Source organism: Phoca vitulina, unplaced genomic scaffold, assembly GCF_004348235.1.
Source record: "Phoca vitulina isolate PV1807 unplaced genomic scaffold, GSC_HSeal_1.0 scaffold82, whole genome shotgun sequence".
In the NCBI taxonomy this organism is placed as follows: Eukaryota; Metazoa; Chordata; class Mammalia; order Carnivora; family Phocidae; genus Phoca; species Phoca vitulina.
Window position 1 is genome coordinate 2,788,599 of NW_022589785.1, and position 13,342 is coordinate 2,801,940.

General features: G+C 37.8%; 1 protein-coding gene across 1 annotated transcript in view; it reads right to left on the minus strand.

Moving 5' to 3' along the window:
- The window catches only part of TTC28 (tetratricopeptide repeat domain 28), a 614,295-nt gene that overhangs the window by 303,594 nt on the left and 297,359 nt on the right, over positions 1-13,342 (minus strand).

Consider the following 13,342-nt stretch of genomic DNA (forward strand, 5'->3'; position numbering starts at 1 on the left):
TTGGATTAGTTTAAAAACTAGTATTATCAATTCTGATTATAAGAAAACATCCTTCCTTCCAGCTAATTGCAGAAAGGGCCAGAAAATTAATAAAATATTTAAATTTTAGAATAGTCTTAAGATATGCAGTTTGTTTTCAGGCACACAGAGTAAAAAGAAGTAAATGAACAAAATGTTACTAGCATATAACTAGCAAAGGACCTTGTACCTGATTAAATGATACACAAAAATGACATTAATACACTCACTGGTTATATGACATCTGCTTCTAAAATACTTGGCCTCCTGTTTCACTTAAATAATCTTATGTTTATAACACACATTTAACTTTTTCAGTCCAATATACTTTGAAATTGTCACAAATTGTATTCATGGGATCTAAATGAAGTTTCAAACAACTCCTAAAACTGCCACTCAATAAACTTAATACATAATTTTATAATTTTATATTACATACACTGAGAGAGAGCACTTTTCATGTATACAAAACATATGTACTTACCTTATCTTATTTCATTTTTATAACTCTCTGTTGAAGTAATTTAGGATAGGTAATACTATTAAGTGTTTCTATTAAGAAACAATCCATAAACAGAATGAATACTCAATTGTGGGCTACTGAGACTTCTATTAGTTTAAACTACAAGCAGCTGTTAAAACTCAAACCCTAGTAAGACAATAACCTGTAAATGCACTTTCATTACTAATTCATAAAATCACTTCCTTTCAATGGACTCAGCCACAGTTTTAATCTTTAATGTGTTTGTAGACATTTGTCACTACCTTTTTCATGTCACATTTTAGGTGATTTCTATAATCCAAGAGGCAATATATACCACATTCCAACTAAAAATAACTATAGTTTAGCTTTAATATAGCATTTCTAGAAAATGTAAACTAAAAAAAAGTATATTTATATATACACATATATATGCCAAATATCTGTAAATTATTATTATTATTATTATTTATGGAGAGAGACAAAAAACGTCTAGTTTTTGATTTCAGGTATATATTTTAAGAAACACAAAAATCTATTGTAGTAATCATTTCAATTACAATTACAATACATGTAAGTCAAATCATGCTATACCCCTTCAACTAATACAGTGCTGTCATTTCAGTAAAATTGGGGGAAAAAAACACCAAAAATCTTATAAGAGTCTCAATGAATTTTGATAATTTCTTGTATATTTAAAACAAAACTTTATCATTCATTACTTCACTGAAAGAACAACTGTTTACCCTGTTTGACAATTAAATCACTGAAAAGTATGATTTATCTATTCCGTCCAGGTAGGCAAAGTTCAGTGTTAAATGCGAGTTAGGGTCTCAAGTTTACACAGCAGTTACACAAGAAGCGTGTGCATGTTTTGTTGTTTTCTTAGGGCACTCAGAAATGAGATGAGAAAAGGTACAACTTGGCCATGCTGCCAAGGAAAGGAATCCTGGCTTCCTTTCTTCAGAAGATTTTGAAAAGAGCTATAGGAGAGAAGGCTCAAAGGTTTCCCTTGGTCCTCCCGTAGGCCCCTCCAGAACCCCCAACTCAACTTTATAAGATTTCCTCAATTAAAAGCTTAAGAGTTGTATCCCTGTCAAGACATAAGCATAATTAGTTCAAACTCTGACAACCCCCTGTTCCAAACTCATAGATTGGGACTCCCCCAACTTTTTCCATACAATATTCATTGCATGTACAAATAGCTTTGAATAAAAACTAGTTATCTATATTAGTTATCTATACTTTTGTGAGAGAAATGCCACTATGGAGTTCAATTGATGATGATAAAACATGGACTGTAGGTTACTGTGATAGAATAAAAAGAATTTAGCACCGTGTGCCTGACACAGTAAATACACAATAAAATTAGCTATTTTGATTAGTTAATGAGAGAAGAATCATAATAATAATTACAGACCAACAGAATATAAGGGGAGTCCAAGAAATATTTCAAATAGTCTATTATTCAATATAATATGATTCGATTCCTATCACTGCTTCATCCACCCCTCCCCTTGCTCCCTAGAAGAGTGTTTGCAACTGGGAACTCATGGCTTTAAGGCTCCCAGACAAAATCTGATCCACCCGACTAAAACAATTACAATTATCAGGCCTTGGGAGACTCAGCAGCCACTCACTGGACCCTCTGTCAGCCTTTTCCAAGAAGAGGTCAAGATATGCTGAGATTCACAGCTGTTTACCGTAACTTCAAGAGAACTGATGTGATCTGCTATAGCCTATCTGCTTCTCCCCTACTGGTTCCTGCTACTAATTTTTCTCTTACCATTTCACAGGAAGCTATGTCATCTAGGAAAGGGGCAAATTTTGACCCTTAAGGATTGAGCAGAAGTAGTATAGCAAGGGAAGGGGACCCCTGGAGCAATGTTGCACACTTGGTGCCCAGCCAACCTCAGCAACCCCCTCTACATACACCACATTCTAGCCACAGGTTAGGCAGCAGATGGAGAAGGAAGGGCAACGTGGACTCACTGCTCAGAGCGCCTATACCCTGAGAATAATGGTTTTAACCTGAAGCTTCAGCCAAGAAGAGAAATTTAAAGGGAGTTAGTGAATGCACTGGACTAAAGGTGGGATGCCTAGAGTTTCAAGTGTTGCAAAGTCAATCACAAAGAACCGTCAATGATTATAACCCACACATGCTACTAAATAACCTCACAAATAATATAAATACAACTGGTTACAAGAATAAGTTTCCATACTTCCTTCCATTAACACTCCCAAAAAATCTACAGCACCAGGCACTGTGATGTGTACCACAAATAAAGTCAGGACTCTTAGCCTCAAGCTACTCACAGTCCAGAGGGAAAGAATATAAAAAGCTCTAAATGTCTTGACTGCTACCTGCAGTAGCTGCTTACTAATAGTAAGGGCTTGTAATATTTCAGCAGTAATAAAAATGTAACTAACGACCAAAGTATTTATGCCTGTTGTTGAAATTGTTAGTATTTGCTTTTTACTATGCGGCCATTCTTTTCATCTCATAGCGTTTGCAATGGACTGAATGTTTGTATCCCTCCAAAATTAGTATGTTGAAACCTAATCCCCACCGTGATGATATCTGGAGGTGGAGTTTTAGGGACATGATTAGGTCACGAGAGTGAAGCCCCCATGAATGAGATCAGTGCTCTCATAAAAGAGACCCAAGAGCTCCCTCTCCCCTTCTGCCATGTGAGGACACAGCAAGGCATAGACATGGTCTGTCTATTCACTAGGAAGTGGGTCCTTACCAGACACTAAATCCGCCATCACCTTGATCTTGGACTTCCCAACAAGAAATAAATGTTTGTTGTTTAAGCCACTCAGTCTTTGGTATTTTATTTTACAGCAGTCCAGATGGACTAAAACAGGGTTAAAGTACAAACACTCAAAGACTAAACGCGGGAAACAGTAAGCTCTTCACCCTTCAAGCACCCCTGGAAGCTGTGAAGGACCTGGAAGCCTTTACTTTCAACATCCCATTTCTGGTTTCCAATTCTAAAACATTACTGAACTCGGCCATAACATAACATCTTACTCTCCCACAGCTCAAATGAGTGATGAGGTAAATTATTATGCTTATGGGCACATGTATATATTTAGGACATAAAATATAGAATAAATACATGTAATATGTAATGCTACATTAAATTAAACATGTTTGCTTACATGTACAATCTATTACTTAGTTCAAGCATTCACAAGTATTCTGCTTTCAATTAATCTGTACTTTCTCATGTTATACATTAATATTCCTAATCTGTCTTTCACTGTTTGAACATTTTTACATTTTCTAAAGAAGAAATACGTCTATAACATGGTGATATACCTGCTAACCAATCATACCACCTGCTACCACATCATTGCCATCTTCTTCAACAAGGTTTATAAACTGCATAACTATTTTACTCTATTTCCCTTATTATTTTATTTAAAAATGAGTAGAAATGGGGAAAATAGAAACGCCAATTCTCGTTTTTAAAAAGCAGCAGTATTAATCTATAATTTAACACAACTGAGTCAAAACAAAAATGATTACAGGGTGCCAAAGGCAGAAAAACTTTAGTATCACTGGATGTACACAGAACAACTAACTATGCTCAGTTGTGATGGAAAAGAATAAAATTAGAGAATATGAAAAAATGATTCTTAAAAAGGAAAGGCATTATTTGAGATTTTGTTTTTTAGTTATCTAGGAATTAACACTTCCCACTCAATGAACATGTCAATCTCTGATTTAATATTTTCCTTCTTGATATTTTATGTATTTGGACTTTCAGGAATGCTTTGTATGGGAAAGTAAAAGACTATTACTTAAAATATATATGAAGCATATGAGCACAATGTAAATATATACAAATTACCTACTATCACATTTATTATATATTATAAATTATACATGTCACATAAAAATGTGATACATAAAAATGAAGACACAGAACCCATGTCCTCAGTAAGTTGTTTTTGTTTCTTTTTTTTTTTTTTTAAAGATTTTATTTGTACCTGAGAGAGAGGGAGCATAAGGAGGGGGAGGAGCAGAGTGGGAGGGAAAGGGACAAGCAGACTGTGCTGAGCCCAGAGCCCAACACGGGGCTCCATCCCAGGACCCTGAGATCATGACCCAAGCTGAAACCAAGAGTCTGACGCTTAACCAACTGAGCCACCCAGGCACCCCCTCAATAAATTTTCACCATCTTATATCAAATAGGCACCTGTATGGACACATACATGCTAATTATTTTTTCTTTTTTTACATGCAAATTATTTGTTATATATTTTGTTACATATGTTTCACTTAGAAAAAGGGAGAAATTTTTTTATTTTTTTTTATTATTATGTTATGTTAATCAAACTCTGGAAAGAGCCGAGAAATTTTTTTTTAATATTTTATTTATTTATTTGAGAGAGAGAAACACAGCAAGAGAGGGAACACAAGCAGGGGGAGTGGGAGAGGGAGAAGCAGGCTTCCCGCTGAGCAGGGAGCCCGACGTGGGGCTCCATCCCAGGACCCTGGGACCATGGCCTGAGCCAAAGGCAGATGCTTAATGACTGAGCCACCCAGGCATCCAAAAAAGGGAGAAATTAACAGAACTTTCTGCAATGATAGAACTGCTCTATGTACTCTCTAATAATGGCAGCTTCTAGCCAGTCACACTTGGCCACTGAGCACTTGAAATGTGGCTAACATGACTAAGAAACTACATTTTAAATTTTATTTCATTTTAATTACTTCAAATTTAAATAGCCAGGAGTGGCTAGTGGCTACTAGATTGGACAATGCAGTTCTAAAATTTGGTCTTCCTCTAACAACAGACCGCCAAAGACAAATCTAAACTGGAAATTGAAAGGCGATATATTAAGAGAAATAACTACTACCAAAGCTCTGAACTAAAGCTATGTGCCCTACTCCCAAGGCAGCTGTGGTGAAAGAGAAAGGACTCATAAGGCTGACATTGGAATCCTGTCCTGATTACTTTCTAGCTGTGTGACTTTGACCAAGACACTTAACTTCACCAAACTTCGTGTTCCATTTCCACTTATAGAGAGGAGAATAATGATGACCTCAAAGGGTTGTAACAATGCTTGCTGACTGATAACACATATGAAATATAAAACACAGAGTAGCCACTTTTTAAAAAGTTGAACAGAACTGAATGTTTCACTAACTGTTACTCTTATTTGGTATTTGCTGTTTAATCAAGTGGCTCATCTGCTTCACTAGCTTGTGGATCAGAAATCACCTTTGGGGGCGCCTGGGTGGCTCAGTTGATTAAGCGACTGCCTTCGGCTCAGGTCATGATCCCGGAGTCCTGGGATCGGGTCCTGCATCGGGCTCCCAGCTCGGCAGGGAGCCTGCTTCTCCCTCTGACCCTCTCCCCTCTCATGCTGTTTCTCTCTCTCTCTTTCTCTCAAATAAATAAATAAATAAAATCTTTAAAAAAAAAAAAAAAGAAATCACCTTTGGTGAAGTGGGCCAGGGACTGACAAAAATTATACACAAAACAAAAATTAATGATCATAATGACTACCTTGAGTGACTAGGGAAATAGTTAATTTATGTTTGGCACCTTCTGTTTAAGAAGTCTGTAAAGTAGGGGCGCCTGGGTGGCTTAGTCGGTTGAGTGGCTGACTCTTGATTTCCACTCAGGTTATGATCTCAGGGTCGTGAGATCGAGCCCCATGTTGGGGTACAGAGTCTGCTTAAGATTCTCTCTCTCTCCCTCTCCCCCTGCTCCCTCTTTCCTCTCTTAAAAAAATTTTTTTTAAATAAAAAAAATGTTGGGGCATCTGGGTGGCTCAGTCGTTAAACATCTGCTTTCGGCTCAGGTCATGATCCCAGGGTCCTGGGATCGAGCCCCGCCTTGGGCTCCCTGCTCCGCGGGAAGCCTGCTTCTCCCTCTCCCACTCCCCCTGCTTGTGTTCCCTCTCTCGCTGTGTCTCTCTCTGTCAAATAAATAAATCTTTAAAAATATAAATAAAGATTATGTATTTATTTTTAAAAATAAAATAAATAAATAAATAAATAAAATGTTTACACTTTGGCAGTTGATTGGGTAAGTTTCAATTATCTAGTAAATTCATTATCTGGGAAAAACATCATATGCAGTTTAAATAAGGTCCACTGGCCCAGGTGAAAAAGAAGAAGGAGGTGGCAGAAAATAGATGACCAAAAATACAGTCCAAAAAAAAAAAAATAGATGACCAAAAATCTCTGTGTAGAAACATGAACACAGGGGGCGCCTGAGTGGCTCAGTCATTAAGCTACCCTGCTCAGCAGGAAGCCTGCTTCTCCCTCTCCCACTCCCCCTGCTTGTGTTCCTCTCTCACTGTGTCTCTCTCTGTCAAATAAATAAAATCTTTAAAAAAAAAAAAAACATGAAACAGTCTTTCCTCTCACAGACTTTATACTGACACACTGATTATGAGAATTACAAGGTTTACAAGGTTGTAAGGCCCAAGCCTGACACCTATTTTATTTACTTATTTGTTCATTTGTTTGTTTATTTATTTATATTGAAATATTTTTTAAGATTTTATTTATTTGACAGAGAGAGAGAGCACAAGTAGGGGGAGCGGCAGGCAGAGGGAGAAGCAGGCTCCCCGCTGAGTAAGGAGCCCGATGAGGGACTTGATCCCAGGACGCTGAGATCATAACCCGAGCCGAAGGCAGATGCTTAACAAATGAACCACCCAGGCATCCCAATGACACCTATTTTAGAATTAACAAGAGCCCCATCTTACCATAGCAGTCCTGCCACTATAAATCATCACTAAGTTCTACTGCATATATGTAGGTGTTTTGTTTTTTTTTTTTTTAAAGATTTTATTTATTTGACAGAGAGAGACGCAGCAAGAGAGGGAACACAAGCAGGGGGAGTGGGAGAGGGAGAGCAGGCTTCCCGCAGAGCAGGGAGCCCGATGCGGGGCTCGATCCCAGGACCCCGGGACCATGACCTGAGCCGAAGGCAGACACTTAACGACTAAGCCACCCAGGTGCCCCCATATATGTAGGTGTTTTATTTTCCAAAAACTTTTGTGGCTATCATTCGTTGAACTGCTAACTCTGTGCCCCACGGAGTGTTGGGTGCTTTCCATAATTTATCACTAACCCTCACAATGTCTTGGGAGACGTTCTTATAATGCCTATTACACAAAAGAGGTGGTTATGAAACTTTTCCCAAATCATACAGCTACAAAGTGAGACAAACCACTGCCAAACTCCTTCTCTTTCCACTATCCACACTACCTCTTTGATAAAAGAATTAATGGCGTGCAATTAACCTCTAAATCAAGGTTTTTGTCTGTGAACTCTTGTACTTGCAAAATTCAACCTATGGAGGCAGAAATGAAGGAAAATCAGAAATGACACAGAAAATTTATGAACATGAATATTTAATCTCTATTCCATTAGCAACCGTTGATTGTAGAACAATTTTTAATGAATTGAATGGAGGAAAAATTCATTTCATTAACCTTTCATAAAATGTATTATTATTGAACCAAACAGGCCACTGTACTTGCAACTCAGTTCGATGTTAATTAGATTACAGGCATGAGGTTTTAAATCAAAGAGAAACAAAAGGAGCCATCAGCAAGCTTCTCAGCCATTGCTTGTTTGTTTGCTGGCTAAAATGAATTTTTACCCGCAATACAATTTGCTATGCTTCTTTTATTTTCTGACATTTTCAAGTGAATTTTCTCTTGCTTCTGTATGCTGACACTTTATATTAAAAGTAAAAATAAAAATAAATAAAACCTTGAGAATCAGCAAAGAGCACATTCTTCATGTAGCAATATGTTTTACCTGCTCAGCTGGGAGTAATCATTCCTATCTCTCCAGAAAACTACACTTGTATTTTTTACTAGTCCTCCTTATTGTATGCTGAAAGCACATGCAAGAGATTGGAAGCTATTTTAGAAAACACCATTATTGAGTTTGCAACCCGGAGTCAGAGGCCCAAATGGCCTAAACATAATGTTCTAACCAAATCTGCAGCTGTGAACTGTTTTTCTCCCCAACATAGGTTTTTGGTCCATTTAATCTGCTCTCAGTCCTGACTGTTTCACATCATATCAGTTATTCCTTTTCCCAAAATTAATTTTTAGCTAATTGTATCAAAAGGTAAAAAAATTTATGGGAAAAACATATTTTAAAAAGAAATTAGAAATCTGATAAGTTAAAGAAAAGATGAAATGACAACCAGGAGTTAACTAAGTAGGTGTCATTTTTCTAGCGCTGGAGGGATTCCCAATGTTAATGTTTATGTCAGATTATATAATGTGTGTACCATCATCTGGAGTTTCTCTTCTAAGCTTTAAAAATAAACAGTGAAAGAAGTCTGAAGTCCCCTAGAGCAATGGTTCTGAACTTTCCGTATCTTGTGCCTTCGCTATATGGGTGGGGCATAGGAAGAGTATAAAATCATGCCAACAAGAAAACCAGAGAACTTCCTGAACATTCTCCAAGAAATCATCTGGCTTTAGCATGAGTTCTATGCCCCTGCCCTACCAATCCTCCTCCAGTCCTGGAACACGGAGTTTGTGTGCCTTCACACACATAGCCTGGTCCTGCGGAATGTGGTAAGACCAGAAGCAAAATGGAAAAAAAATAATGGTGGCCAGAGAGAATGGTGGTTGTGGGAAAACAGTGAAGCCAACAGTATGGGAATGAAAAGAGACTGAATTCTCATTAACCATTGAAAAAAACAATTGGCATCTCACCTATCATAATGTAGTCATACCTAAACCATACCCCATTAATGGGAATCCATTCTTTCCAGAAAGCAGTCTATCAAAAATTATTTCAGGACGACTAGGTGGTTCAGTCGGTTAAGCATCTGCCTTCAGCTCAGGTCATGATCTCAGGGTCCTGGGATTGAGCCCAGGTCAGGCTCCCTGCTCAGTGGGGAGTCTGCTTCTCCCTCTCCCTCTGCGCCTCCCCTCCCACTCATGCACTTTCTCTCTCAAATAGATAAAATCTTAAAAAAAAGAAATTATTGTCATAAGTGCTATATATTGGGATGGGGAGTTCTACATAAGGTTTCCTTGAGCAGATGAAATTCCACTATTAGTAACTCACTTCATGATCTTGCTGATCTATCAACTCTTTGTTTTTCTCAAAATTATAACTTAAATGGGAGTCCATAGCATTGCACCATGGAGAAGGGCAAAGCTATACAATGACACAACACATCTCCTGAAAAACCAAATTTATTTGAAGTTTCTGGGAGAGAATTTTTTTAAATTAATGAACTTTATTTTTAGAGCAGTTTTAGATTCACTGTAAAACTGAACGAAAAGTATGAAGAATTCCCATTATAACCATTGTTCTGACATACTCAGGACCTTCCCCACTATCAACATCCTACACCATGGTGGTACTTTTTTACAGTCAATGGGGAATTATTTTTATATGAGAAATTACAGAAGAAAATGAAGAGCCCACATAATTTTTTTTAAGAAAACATAAGGAAATGCCCATCTCTACTCTGCCTATAGCCCCAATCCCTGGAAGAGTCCCTATCTTCTGACTTCAGGTGTTTGGCAAAGCAAAATTTGAGAAGCACTGCCTAAACCACTGACAACTAACCTTTGTCAATGGCTTCAATGGCTAGCTAGCAGAAGGAGTCTCTAGAAGACAGGAGGTATTGGGGAGAGGGACATGAAGAGGGTGACACGAGCAAGTGGTGAGAGCAGTGTTGCAAGGTAAGAATATATGTCCCCAAAACGCTTGCACAAATATTTCACTCATGTTTTTGTACATGATAAACTTCGCTACCTGTATCTTTCCCCTTCCTATGTTATGTAATCTTTCCACATTGGAACACGTGTGTTAGGGTGCCACCTACCACAACGAAAAACAAGAAAAAGGAAAATGTCTGCCTCTCAATACTTAGCAGCACAAAAATGCAACAATACACTTTGTATCTTTTCAAAGGAGAAGGGGTTCCATTCCTAGGCAAGATGGAGTATCTAGTATTTCCCACTGAATACAACTATGACCTAGAAAGACTTTATGGAACAGCTCTCTGAGGAGTCTGAAGAGTAAATGGTAGCAGATGAATTGAGGAAGGAGATCAGAATTCAAAGTAGTACCAAACCAGCAATGGGTTTCCTGTTTTATTTATCCTTTCCATCTGGTATTACCTGGCTCAGATTCAAAAGCAGCTCAAAATAAGGAAGTACTCACTGGATTCAAACAGAAAACACTCCAAGAAAAGTCTCCTCCTTCTGGTCAAAGAAGCAAAAGGAGGACTCCTGAGGGTAAGAGTGGAGAAAATCCTGTATTTTAAGTCCTCTTTCCATTCCTTCCCAGTCTAACACCCCAGGCAAGTAATAGGAATAGCAAAAGCAGTGGTTGCTGGCCTGGCATCCCAAATTCTGAGGGACCCTTTCCTCTCGTCCCAAGAGTACAGGGTGGTCCCAATGCTTTTTTCTTTCTCTCTTCCCTCTCACTATCTGATTCCTCATATAGAGGTAATTATGGGATATGCATGGCAAAGCAGGGAAACTCAAGTCCCAGTTTCGGCTAGAGAATGGGAAGGGAGGGGGGCAGCCAGAGAGTTGGAAAGTGTCAGGGAGATCAGATATAGAAGGGAACTTTTGAGAATAATCCCATAAAGAAGTGTTCTAGATCTGACCCTAAATAGCATACCAAAGGCTTTGAGAACTAAACTACTACCCAGTTCTCAGACTGGCCAATGGGTGATACACATAAAGAAGAACTACAAAGGTTCTGAAAACCTAACTGGCATTGGAACCAAAGTCCATAAAACATGGATCAGGGCTTATACCCTGAACCTAACCAGGTAAACTGTTTATTAAAACAAACCAAACAAACAAACAAACAAACAAAAAAAACTACATGAGCTAATCTAGCTCTCCCCTTAGAAAAGAAAATGGCTTTTATAGTTGGAAAAACTAGGTGAAGAGGTCAAAGTTCACAGTGCCTTCCCCTTAGCACATTACAGCTGGAAGCAGGCAGTTCTGTTTTGCACATCCTATTTACAGAGACTTTAATACTGAAAGGGTTTATGCCAGGGATTCAGGTTTCCCGTTTTCTTTCTTCATTTTTGTTTTCTTAGGTAGTTATTTATGTGACTGTCCTCCTAACTAAATGGACCAATCTGGGCATAAACCATTTTCTCATTTTCTCTGCTTATAGAAAGGAATGGTTTATTTCAGCACTACAGATAACATCTTGAGGTCTCAGGAGGATGACAAATTGAAACAGTCTCTTTCTTGCCTAACATTTCTTACCCAAGAGTCAAGTGATGATGTTAAGGAACAAACCTCTCTTCTCCTGACAATTTGCACTTATTTTCTTAATAGCCCTGCTAAGATTCAATGAATTTCAGTTTGCTTAGAGCCTACTTAGTGCCTGCCAACAGGCACAGGAAGCTTTCATTCATCAGCATAATAGTCCTTTTGGTGATGCATTCCTATTGAAATTATGGCAGCAATTCCAAAAAAGAAACAGCAGAGATGGGACAAACGAATTCCCTTTCAAAAAGAGCCATCAGAATAGCATAGCAGTTCCTACATGACTAGAAACTTTAAAAATTATTTTGATGGAGAAATGTTAGGAAATTTTATTTGGGTATAATATCAATGTAATATACATATCAAATATAATCAATATAATATCACATACCTATTTACTGGGAGTATCGATACTTTGCAAAATCATTTGAAAACAAGCACAACCACCAAAAGCAACTGCATAACTCTATTAATAAACCTAGGTTTTGGTAATCGTGCATAAATAGTAACATTCACAGACAAGTGGTGCCTCGATTGGTTAAACAGTTCCAAATTCGTGCTCTTCTTTGACCTGGTAAGGTCTCTTGCACCACATAATTCTGGCGTGCTACTTGACAGGTACCTTTTGCTGCAACAATGATATAATGATGCAACTCTCCTGAAGATCGCGAATTGCTAACATTGTTCCCTCTATCATTTAAGCTCTCTATAAAGCTTTTAGACTGAAACATTTTCTATTACTATTGATGAGTCTTAAACTGCAGAATCAAAATGATTTCATATTTTTAATTAAATTAATCTTTGGCATTTCTTTTTTCTGTAACTGTGTAGCCTTTTATCAAAAATGTGTTCTCTACCTACTGTGTATAAATGAATTCAGTGCTACAGGGGTATATAAGAAGAGATCATTAATCTCAGTTTTCAGAAAGCATATAGTCAACGTGGGGAGATATATAAAAACTGCATGATGAATAAAGAATTGTTTCAGGGCGCCTGCGTGGCTCAGTCGGTTGAGTGTCCAACTCTTGAAATCGACTCAGGTCCTGAGATCAAGCCCCATATTGGGCTCTGCTCCCAATGGGGCGTCTGCTTGAGATTCTCTCTCTCCCTCCGCCCCTCCCCCAACTTGCATGCGCACACAGGCGCACATGCGCTCTCTATAATAAAACCTTAAAAAAAAAGAATTATTTCAAAGCAACGTATAAAAAAGTGTATGTAAAAATTGAATATGGGTCTTCCCCAATGTACAAAGGAACTGTTTTCTAAAAGTTCACTTCCAAGTCAGTTGCTCAGAATGTTTTAAGCATTTTTACCATAAACAAATTATGCTATAAAATATGGTTATATTATCCATCCAGTTCATACAAAATGTCAGTGGATCACAGGACCAGCAATATTATAGAAAGGATCAGAAATGGAACTGATATTTGTCAGTACGTGGCAAGCACGTTCACATAAGTAATGTTATTTAGTCTTAATAATCCCATAAGGTAGATTATTATGCCTTTTTTAAAGATAAGAGTCCTGAAGCTGATAAGGGCTAAGTCACTTGCCCAAGGTAATAGGTTGTAAGTGACAGAA